Genomic DNA, 10,272 nt, shown 5'->3' on the forward strand with positions numbered 1-10,272 from the left:
TTAACGGGCTTCACCTGGACATGCATTGATTAATCCAGCTTGCGGACAGACACACAACGACACCACGCAAAGTGAACTGACTTTTTTTTTTCAACAACAGAGAAACGGGAGGTGGTTTTCCTTTGAAACTGGCTAAAATAAAGGGACATTTATACGATGGCTTTTTCTGTACCTTGCAGCCTTGCAACAGCTTTTGCAATGCTGTTTCTTTCTGTTAAATGAAAGTGAAAGTAAGTAAACTCCTTCTGCATGGACCGTCTGGAGGCAGGAAAGCCTGGTGACACGATGCTTTTTTTTTTCTCTTCTTTTTTGAGACGACATTGACACAGGATTATGGAATATATCCGTACATTGCAAAGGTAACCAGCACCATCTGTATTATAATGTAGGCTTCCACTCTCCTCTGCTTAGACAACATGTTGGCTGCGTCTAAACAAGGCAGCGCGTCGCGTGTGTGACGTGACGTCATCGCGCATATGCAGGAATCGATAGCAGAATCGTTAAGGACATTTTAATTTTATCATTCGCCCAGACCTACACCACAGCTCTCTTGAAACTGTATGGGTCGAGATAATTTTTGAACATGCTAAAAATATACTAATATGCGCTGTCTATAGACCCCCTGACCAGAATGACTTCTTTGAGCTATTTGAAGAGAGCTTAGCAAAGGTGGACGGTATTGAGTACTACGCTTTGGGCGACTGGAATGTCGATGTTTTGCGTAAAGAAACACCCATGTTCAAGTCCTTTAATGGGTTATGTAATCAATATGGTCTCACTCAGCTCGTTACCGTACCTACCAGGGTGACGGAGCACTCCCAAACCCTCATAGATCTCATCGTAACCACAGACAAATCCAAAGTCACCGCTAGCGGGGCTATTGTATGCGGTCTTAGTGATCATTACATGATCTACTGTACGTGTAAAATACACAAACCCAAGGCTAGTGGCCACAAAACAGTTGTAGCTAGAAGCCTCAAAAACTACTCAAGTGAGGCATTAAATCGCATACTAGCGAATACAGACTTTTCTCCTGAACTGCAGTGTACAAATGTCGAAGGAGCATGGTGTGGTCTTAAAACCAAATTGACCAATGCTCTAGACGACGTGGCCCCCTTGCAAACCACCAGGGTTAAAGCCCGCCAAGAGCCATGGTATAACTCAGATATTTCCGAATCAGCTAAACTCAGAGACAAAAAGTACGATGAAAAACGTAAGTGCTGCAAAAAGCTTAGGAAAAAATTCAACCCTGACCTCAATATCCAAATCAAACATCTTACTGCTCAGTGCAAGAAACTCAGAAACCAGACGATCGCCCTATGTAGATCCGCCCAAAAAGACTACATCGACACCAAAATCGACGAATACAAAAATAAACCACGAGACCTATGGAAGTTGCTTAACAACCAATTAGGCTTAAAATCTAAAAACATATGCCACAGCATAAACATCAAAACGGACGCCGCTCTCATTTCTGACAAATGTGAAGTGGCTACCCATCTTAACAAAACCTTTACCACCATGGCCCATTCACTGGTTGAAAGACTGGTCGCCCCATCTGGGCGGTATGGTGTCAAATTTGTTAAGAAATTCTACAATAAACTGGGCGTCAGGAAAGACAGTTTTAAACTTGCCACAGTGACACTTTTGCTAGTTTGAAGTCCTGTGGGACATGACCCTGTTCAATGGAAAGGTTAATTATGTGGGTAACGATTGGAGCAGTGGTGGCGGCTGAATCTCTGAGAAATCTAGCTGGAATTTTATCAAGGCCAGTGGCCTTGTGCTGAGGTAGGGCGCTCAGTTTTTTAAACACTTCATCCCTGCATAAAAAAGGTAGCAAACTAGACCCTGGAAACTACCGTCCCGTTTCCATTCTTAGCTCCATATCCAAAGTCATGGAGAAAATAGTCTACGAACAGATTGCAAGATATCTCGATGAGAATAATCTGATTTACGAGTTCCAATCTGGATTCAGAAAATCTCATTCCACCGACACATGCCTTCTCTATTTGACCGACCAAATCAAACGCGAAGCGGATGACGGCAAATATAGCGGCATGGTCATGATGGACCTCCAGAAGGCATTTGACACCGTAAATCATTCTATTCTGATTGAGAAACTAAAAGCCATCGGTCTTGACAGCGCAGCAGTGAGTTGGATGCAATCTTACCTGGTGGGGAGGGAACAGGTGGTGGAGATTAACGGTACCCTGCCCCCCCCCCTCCCAGTAAGCTGTGGTGTTCCTCAAGGTAGCATACTGGGACCTCTGTTGTTCCTAATATACGTGAACGACATGGCATCTGCTTGCGACTGCAACCTGTTCCTGTTCGCGGATGACTCGGCTCTCCTAGTCTCGGGCAGGGACCACTTGCAGGTCGAAAAGACACTTAACTCTGAACTAAGTAAGATCTGCACATGGCTTAACGACAACAAATTATCAATTCACCTGGGAAAAACGGAGTCCATCCTCTTTGGATCAAATTATAACCTCAAAAAAGTCGATAACTTCACAATCAAAGTGGGTGACAAGGTCATAACACGAAAAAACGAAATCTCTTACTTAGGATGCATCCTTGAAGCTAATCTTTCCAGTGAAAAGATGACTTCTAAAGTAATAAATAAAATCAATCAACGAACTCGTTTCCTACAGAGGATCGCCCCGATGGTCAACTTCAACACACTGAAGACCATAGCTGGTGCAATAATCCAGCCCCTCTTTGACTACGGAGTCCACGTATGGTATTGTGACGCCCCACAAGCCCTGAAAACTAAACTCCAAACAGCCCAAAATAAACTAATTAGGGTCCTGCTTAAACTTCCCTATCAGACTCATCTCACCGCTACTCACCAGCTAAGAGTGGGGTGGCTCAGAGTAGATGACAGAGTACAGCAACTTGCAATGGGCCTGGTGTACAAGATACACTACACCACTATGATACCCAAGTACCTGTCAAAATACTTTATAAACATTAAGGATGTCCATAATTACAACACCAGAGGCAGCGCCACAGATCACTTTCAACCCAGAGTCAAAACCAACAAAGGGTCAAACTCTTTTTTCTGCTATACCACCAAAATGTGGAACGCCTTACCGAAGGCCATAAAGGAGTGTGGATCACTAGCATCCTTTAAAATTGCCCTGAAAAACCACTTACAGGCAGCAACCGTTCGCAACTGGTAAAAAATGAACCTAGCCCAACCCTACCCTCCCCTGCCCCTTTTTTGTATATACTGTTTTGTTTAGACTTACTGTCTTCTTTTGTTTTTCTTTACATATCTACTGCATAGTACTGTGTTCTATTTGTCTGTCATTCAATGTTATATGAGATACTTCAATGGTTTCCAGTGGAAATAAGCTTAGGCTTTCAATGGATCTCCTTTTAGTAGACCTTGTACCAGTGAACTGTACCGTCATGAAACTTTACCTTTTCCTATGCAAACTTCTAATAAAGTCTTCAATCAATCAATCAAAACATTGGCTAACGATTCCATGGAACCGAACCACGGGCAACCGGTTCTCAACAAGAACCGGTTCTCGATACCCATCCCTAGACATGTCTATGATTTTTTCATGTTGCCATATTGTAACCGTTTAGAGAAGTAATAAGCTACAAGAGGCATGTGGTTACTAGGGGTGCCACGGTTCTGTCAGCCCACGGTTCGGTTCATATCTCGGTTTTTGGCTCACGGTTTCGGTACGGTTTCGGTACAGCAAAAATTGAAAATGAAAAAAATAAAGAATCCAGATGTTCAGTTAATTTTATAGATGGGGTGCAATCATTTGTTTCCCCCCTAAAACATGATAATCAGTTATTATGATTATACTAGGAGGAAGAATTTCTTCAAAAAAGTGTACAGAAAGAGTAAAAATCATGTTTTTATGTGGCCACACCCCCAAAAAATAAAGACATTCGGTTCATTCGGTATGGGCTGTCCGGTATGCCGGTTCGGTTCAGTATTGTGGCACCCCTAGTGGTTACCTGTATTTTATAACAGCTGAGAGGGTTGGAGACACCGCACCTCTCAGCCGTTATAAAATACCAGGTAACCACTAGGGATGTTAATCAACGCATTATTGGCGAATCGACGCATCGCGGCCGAAAATCGACGCGTCAATCGCGCTAAGCAGCAGCTGAGAGGAGAGCACAACGGCGCATTACTTTAAGCAACACAACTTATGCAGCTGCACAAGTTGCATAAGTTGAACTTGCATCAAAGCCCTAATAATAATAATTATAATAAATAATTATTCCTCTTCCTTGTGTTAGCATGGAGTCTGTTCTCTAGAGACTAGAAACGGAGTGACAAAGTCCATGGAACGTAGTGGGAGCGCTCAGGCTGGCACCCCAGGCTAGTGTATCAAATGTGGAGCAATGGTTTGCCTCGCTCTCTCTCCCCGACCGTGTGTGTCGCATTAACGACGAGTAGTGTATTTTGCGATCATCGCAAACGACGGCGACGCTGCCATTAACAAGCGAGCTTTCGTGTCAAGCATGCATGCAGAGGCAGGAGGTAATACTGATACAGTCAGGCAACTTCAAGTCAGCGCGCACTGCTATGACGCGCGCATCAGACTGGTCCAGCAGTGTTTCTCAACCAGTAGTCCGCGGACCTGACTAGCGCCGCATACATGCGAATGCACAACATGCACTCGTCTCCGACACAGACACACACACACACACACACACAGTCCTCTCACATTTGGAAAAAATTAACGCTTATAACGTTTTTGAAAAAGCGATTAAAACTTTTTTGGGGGAAAAACTTTTGAAAAATAAAAAGTCGCGGTGCGCATGAGTCGATTTTCGAGTCGACTTTCGATTTTTTTTTCACATCCCTAGTAACCACATGCCTCTTGTGGATTATTGCTTCATTTGACTTTGTTATTGTCTTTGCTTTGGTACAGCATCTCACCTCAAACACTGGAATCTTCTATGGTGGATATTATAACTATGGCTAGGAGTGGCCAAATCACTCCCTTTTTTTTTTTTTTCACAGAAGCAGAGAAAGAGTGTGCATGTCCGTGATCGCCCGGAGGGGTGGAGCGTAAAATAGAAAAAATATTCCGTAAAGAAAATATACGATCTACAAGCTCACACATTAGATCTGCTATTGGGTCACTAACCTGTGAGGGATGGAGTGCTCGTATCTGATTGGTCGATCCATGCATACCTCCCCGGATGGCTGCAGAGAAAAGGTCAAAGAGCAAATGTAAAACCTCTAAACCAAGAAAAGATTTAAAGCCGCAAGACGAAGGGATGTCTTTCACACAGAATCAAAGGTGTTGTGGTCGTGATTCAACAAGATCCTGGATGATAAGACGTCCAGGTTAGGATCTTGTTGATCCTAATTTAGATTAAAATATTGTTTATAAATATTTGTCTAAATCTCTCTGGGAAAAACTGGACTGGAAATGGACTTTTTTTTTACTGGCATCCAGTTTTTTACCACACTGCTCTGCCCTGGTTGGGGGTTTGGCAGCCAAGGATTGTGTGTGCAAAGTTTGGCATGGATCGGGGCAACGGTGGCGGAGATATGAGTAGGGGCAAAGTGTGACGCGACTTGACGGACAGACTGACAGACTGACTGACAGACACAGCCGGTGGAGGTTTTGATAGTAACTGTGACCTGACGGTCGCAACAACCCTGTGCTGGGTCTGAAGGGGTGAAAGGTCATTATATTACTGTCAGCTGTGTGTTTGTACTGTAAGGTCAAAGGTCACAGAGGAAACCCCCTGAAAGATGAGAGTCCAACAGCTGACGGTGGGTTGCCATGTCTGACTGTTTGTATGTGTTGTTGGGTTGCCATGTCTGACTGTTTGTACCATAGACCAGTGGTTCTCAAAGTGGATTCCAGGGAATCTGAGGGTTCCTTCACGGCCGGCTACACCAAGCCTTTTTTACGCGTGCGCAGTGCGTATGCATGCGAATGCGGGTCGTGCGCGTGTATGCACGTTTTGGAAAGATCCAATGTATATCAATTCAGCCGGCTACACCAGGCTCACGGATAGCGCGAACCACGGATACGCATTCCCTAAAAATAGGATCGGTTCTATTTTTTTTACGCACGCGTAAGTTTTTTGGTGTAGTCCAGCCGTTAAGGTGGTCTAAATGGACCCATAGTGTACACATGGAACCAGATGATATATATATATATATAAATATGCTGCTGTACTCACCTGTGGATGGTAGAATGTGTCAACACTGCTGGCATGGTTCTGCAAACACAGAGAGGTTGTCAGGCATCAGATAGCTAGATAGATAGATAGATAGATAGATAGATAGATAGATAGATAGATACCTTTATTATCCCAAGGGGGAAATTCAGTTGTCCAGTTGTAGCACAGCAGTATACAGTATTTACAAAGTTACAGAGACGTAAGAAAAGATAGATAAGAGGGAAAAAAAGAGCAGTACAGTACCAATAAAGAGAAGGTGCATCAATAGAGGGGGTGAATAATATATAAGTATATATATACATAAAGTGTCTTACAAAAAGATAGATAGATAGATACCTTTATTATCCCAAGGGGGAAATTCAGTTGTCCAGTAGTAGCACAGCAGTATACAGTTATTTACAAAGTTACAGAGACGTAAGAAAAAATAGATAAGAGGGAAAGAAACAAGAGAACAAAAAAAAGAGCAGTACAGTACCAATAAAGAGAAGGTGCATCAATAGAGGGGGCGAAAATATATAAGTATATATACATAAAGTGTCTTGCAAAAAAGACCATAGCAGTCAATGCTAGTTAGTGCAAACAAGTATCTCACTGTCATTGTTAAACAAAGCAAAAATACTCAGAAACTACCAACACAAACTAATAGTGCAAAGTCAAAATAAATCAGTGCGAAAAAAGAAGAAACTAGGAAGCGTGTCACCGCAAGACGCACATGAGCACTCTTCCTGGACGGTCCTTTTGGGTCAAAGTCAATACAGCAATAGTTCCTTAGAGGTCAATGTCAATACAGCAAAGGTTCCGTCAGTCTAAGTTAGGAAGGGAGACCTTTTCAAGCGTCCGTTATGTGTCTCGTTGTACAGCTTAAGGGCAGCCGGTACAAAAGATTTTCCTAATCTCTCACATCTCCGTCCTGGGTAGGTAAAGCGGTCGTTTCCTCTCTTACTCCAGTAACTGGTGATCTCTAGATGGAGGGGGTGGGAGGAGTTCTCCAAGATGGAATCCAGCTTCCTCGCTGTGCGCACACTGGTTACTTCCTCCACCCCCTGCAGAGAGGACCCGACGACAGAGCCTGCTTTCTTCACCAGTCTGTTTAGGTTAAACGTGTCACCTGCTCTGTTGTTGCCACCCCAACATGTTATACCAAAAAAGAGGACACTTGCCATGACAGACTGATAGAACATCTGTAGCATCCTATTGCACACCCCAAACGATCTCAGTCTTCTCAGGAGGAACAGCCTGCTTTTCCCCTTGCTGTGAATCGCCTGTGCATTGTCCGACCAGTCCAGTGAACTATTCAGGTGTACTCCGAGGAATTTGTAGTTATCCACAAGCTCAACCACCTCACCGTTAATGGTGCTTGGCACCGGGGGGACTCTCTTGGAGGTGCGGAAGTCCACCACCATCTCCTTGGTCTTGCTTGCGTTGAGCCTGAGATGGTTAGCCTCGCTCCATTGCACAAAGTCCCTAACCACACCATCGTGCTCAGCCGTGTTGTCACCCGAGATCTTGCTGACCACCACGGTATCATCTGAGAACTTCTGCAGATGACAGGTCTTGGAATTGAAGAGGAAGTCCGATGTATAGAGAGTGAACAGGAAGGGTGAGAGCACAGTTCCTTGCGGGGCCCCCGTGTTGCTCACCAGCACATCAGACCGACAGCTCTGCAGTCTCACAGACTGTGGCCTTTCTGAAAGGTAGTCTGTGATCCATGCCACAAAGCCCTTGTCCACTCCCATCAGCGTAAGCTTCTCCGCAAGCAGAGACGGTTGGATAGTGTTGAAAGCACTGGAGAAGTAAAAAAACATAATTCTGACTGTGCTGCCCAGATCTTCCAGATGGGTGAGAGCCTTATGGAGCATGAAGGTGATGGCGTCGTCAACCCCAATATCAGCCTGGTAGGCAAACTGAAGGGGGTCCAGGTGATCACTGACCGCCGGTCTCAGGAGGTTCAGAACCAGCCGTTCAAAGACCTTCATGACCTGTGATGTCAGGGCGACTGGTCTGTAATCATTGAGGACCGAGGGGCGGGTCTTCTTAGGCACCGGGACAATGCAGGAGGTCTTCCACAGCTGTGGTACCTTCCCCGTCTTCAGGGAGAGGTTGAAAAGATGCGTAAGGGGGACAGCGAGCTGCTCCGCGCAAGCCTTAAGCACCTTAGAGCTGATGTTGTCAGGTCCCGCCGCTTTCCTGGTGTTGACTTTTCCGAGTTGACGCCTCACTTGCTCGTTGGTGAGAATCAGGGTGGGTGGGGGGGGGGGGGGGGGGGGAGGGGGAGATGGTGCAGGGGAAGAAAGAGGGCGGCAACCGAGGTCACCGTTTGGCCCAGCCGCTGTTTGTTGAACATGAACAGGAGCTCCGTCAAACCGATTGAAAAAACGGTTCATCTCGTTTGCCAGCTCCTCCGTGCCTGGCACAGTAGAGTTGGCAGAGCCATACCCTGTGATCTTCCTGAAACCACCCCACACTTGTCTCGTATTGTTCTCCCTCAGAGAGTTCTCCAGCTTAGCTTTGTAGCTCCCTTTTGCCTGAGCCTTGACTGTTTTAAGCTCCTCCACCACCACCCTCAAGCCCTCCCAGTCCCCTGCATGAAACAGATCTCTTTTCCTCTTAAGGAGGTGAATGATTTCTTTTGTCATCCACGGCTTGTTGTTAGAGAAGCAGCGAACCTTCTTGGTAGGAACACACACCTTCTCGCAGAATAGGATATAGTCAGTGATAACCTGACATAGGCTATCTACATCATCCCCATGTTCACTGAAAAAAAATTCCCAGTCTGTCATTTCAAAATCAAATCTGAGTCTCTCCTCCACCTCCCCAGCCCAACACTGAACCTCCCTGATGAATGGAAGCACTCTCTTCACAACAGGAAGGTACGAGGGATCCAGTTTCACCATGAAGTGATCAGAGCCACACACAGGGGGTAGGGAGACGCAACTGTATGCGTTTCTAACATTAGCATACAGGAGATCAAGAGTGTTCTCACCTCTTGTTTTGCAAGTGACAAACTGGGAGAAATCAGACAGGCCCCTAGCAACATTCACCTGGTTAAAGTCCCCGTTCAGCAGAATAAGGGAGCTAGGGTAGTGCGTTTGAAAACTGGCCACAGTTGAAAAAATAGTGTCCCGAGCTACCGCTGCATTGCCACAAGGTGGACAGTACACGGTCAGCAGGACAACGCACGAGAATTCCCGTGGTAGATAAATTGGTCTCAAAACGACCCCCAGTAGTTCGATGTCTGGGTTACAAATCACTTTTTTCACTGTGGCGTGTTCTTCCCTGCACCAAGACTTGCTAAAATAAACAAGTAAACCTCCTGCTCTTTTCATTTTGCCATTATTTTTCACTATCTCTCGATCTGCTCTTATCATACAAAAACCATCTACAGAGATAGAATTATCTGGACATGAACTGTTCAGCCATGATTCTGTAAGACAGATAATGTTGGCATCTTTGTATTCACTCTGAGATAACATGAGAGTTACTAGTTCGTCCGCTTTATCACTATCCTGAACTGATCTAACATTCCCTAAGACAACGGAAGGGAGACAGTGCTGTGCAGAAGAGGGGGGGAGGGGAGGGGAGCTAGAGGGGTTTTTGATCCTCCACAGGGCTCGCTTTTTGCCTTTGTGAGTTCCACTGCTCTTCCTCCTAGTAGTCTTCCTCCTACCTCCAGTCCTCAGGTAGGGAATAATGTCAATACTGGGCAAAGAGTATTGATCCTTGAGTGAGAGTAATTTCTCTCGACTGTACTGTAAGCGAGCGTCAGTGTCTCCTCCGTGCGCTGGCTGTAGTTGTCCGTATCCATGCGCCGTCTGTGTCCCGTGCGTCACGACGGTCCTATCCGTCCACAACGCCTCCGTCCACAACGCCTCGCTCCGCGGTTCCTTGTCTCCCGTGACAATGATCAAGTCCATGGTTCACCCGTGAACCGCAAGCGTGCACCGTGTGCCTCGTAACAGTCCAGTTCCACGTTTTTTAAAAGAAAAAAAAGAAAAAACACACTGCTACATCCGCACAAGTCCGCGCGTAAAAGTAGTCCCAGCGGTGATTGTGTCCTAACCTCCCGGGCTGTTCCAGCCCAGATCGGCCGTC

Source organism: Nannobrachium achirus (assembly GCF_963921795.1).
Source record: "Nannobrachium achirus genome assembly, chromosome: 8".
NCBI lineage: Eukaryota > Metazoa > Chordata > Actinopteri > Myctophiformes > Myctophidae > Nannobrachium > Nannobrachium achirus.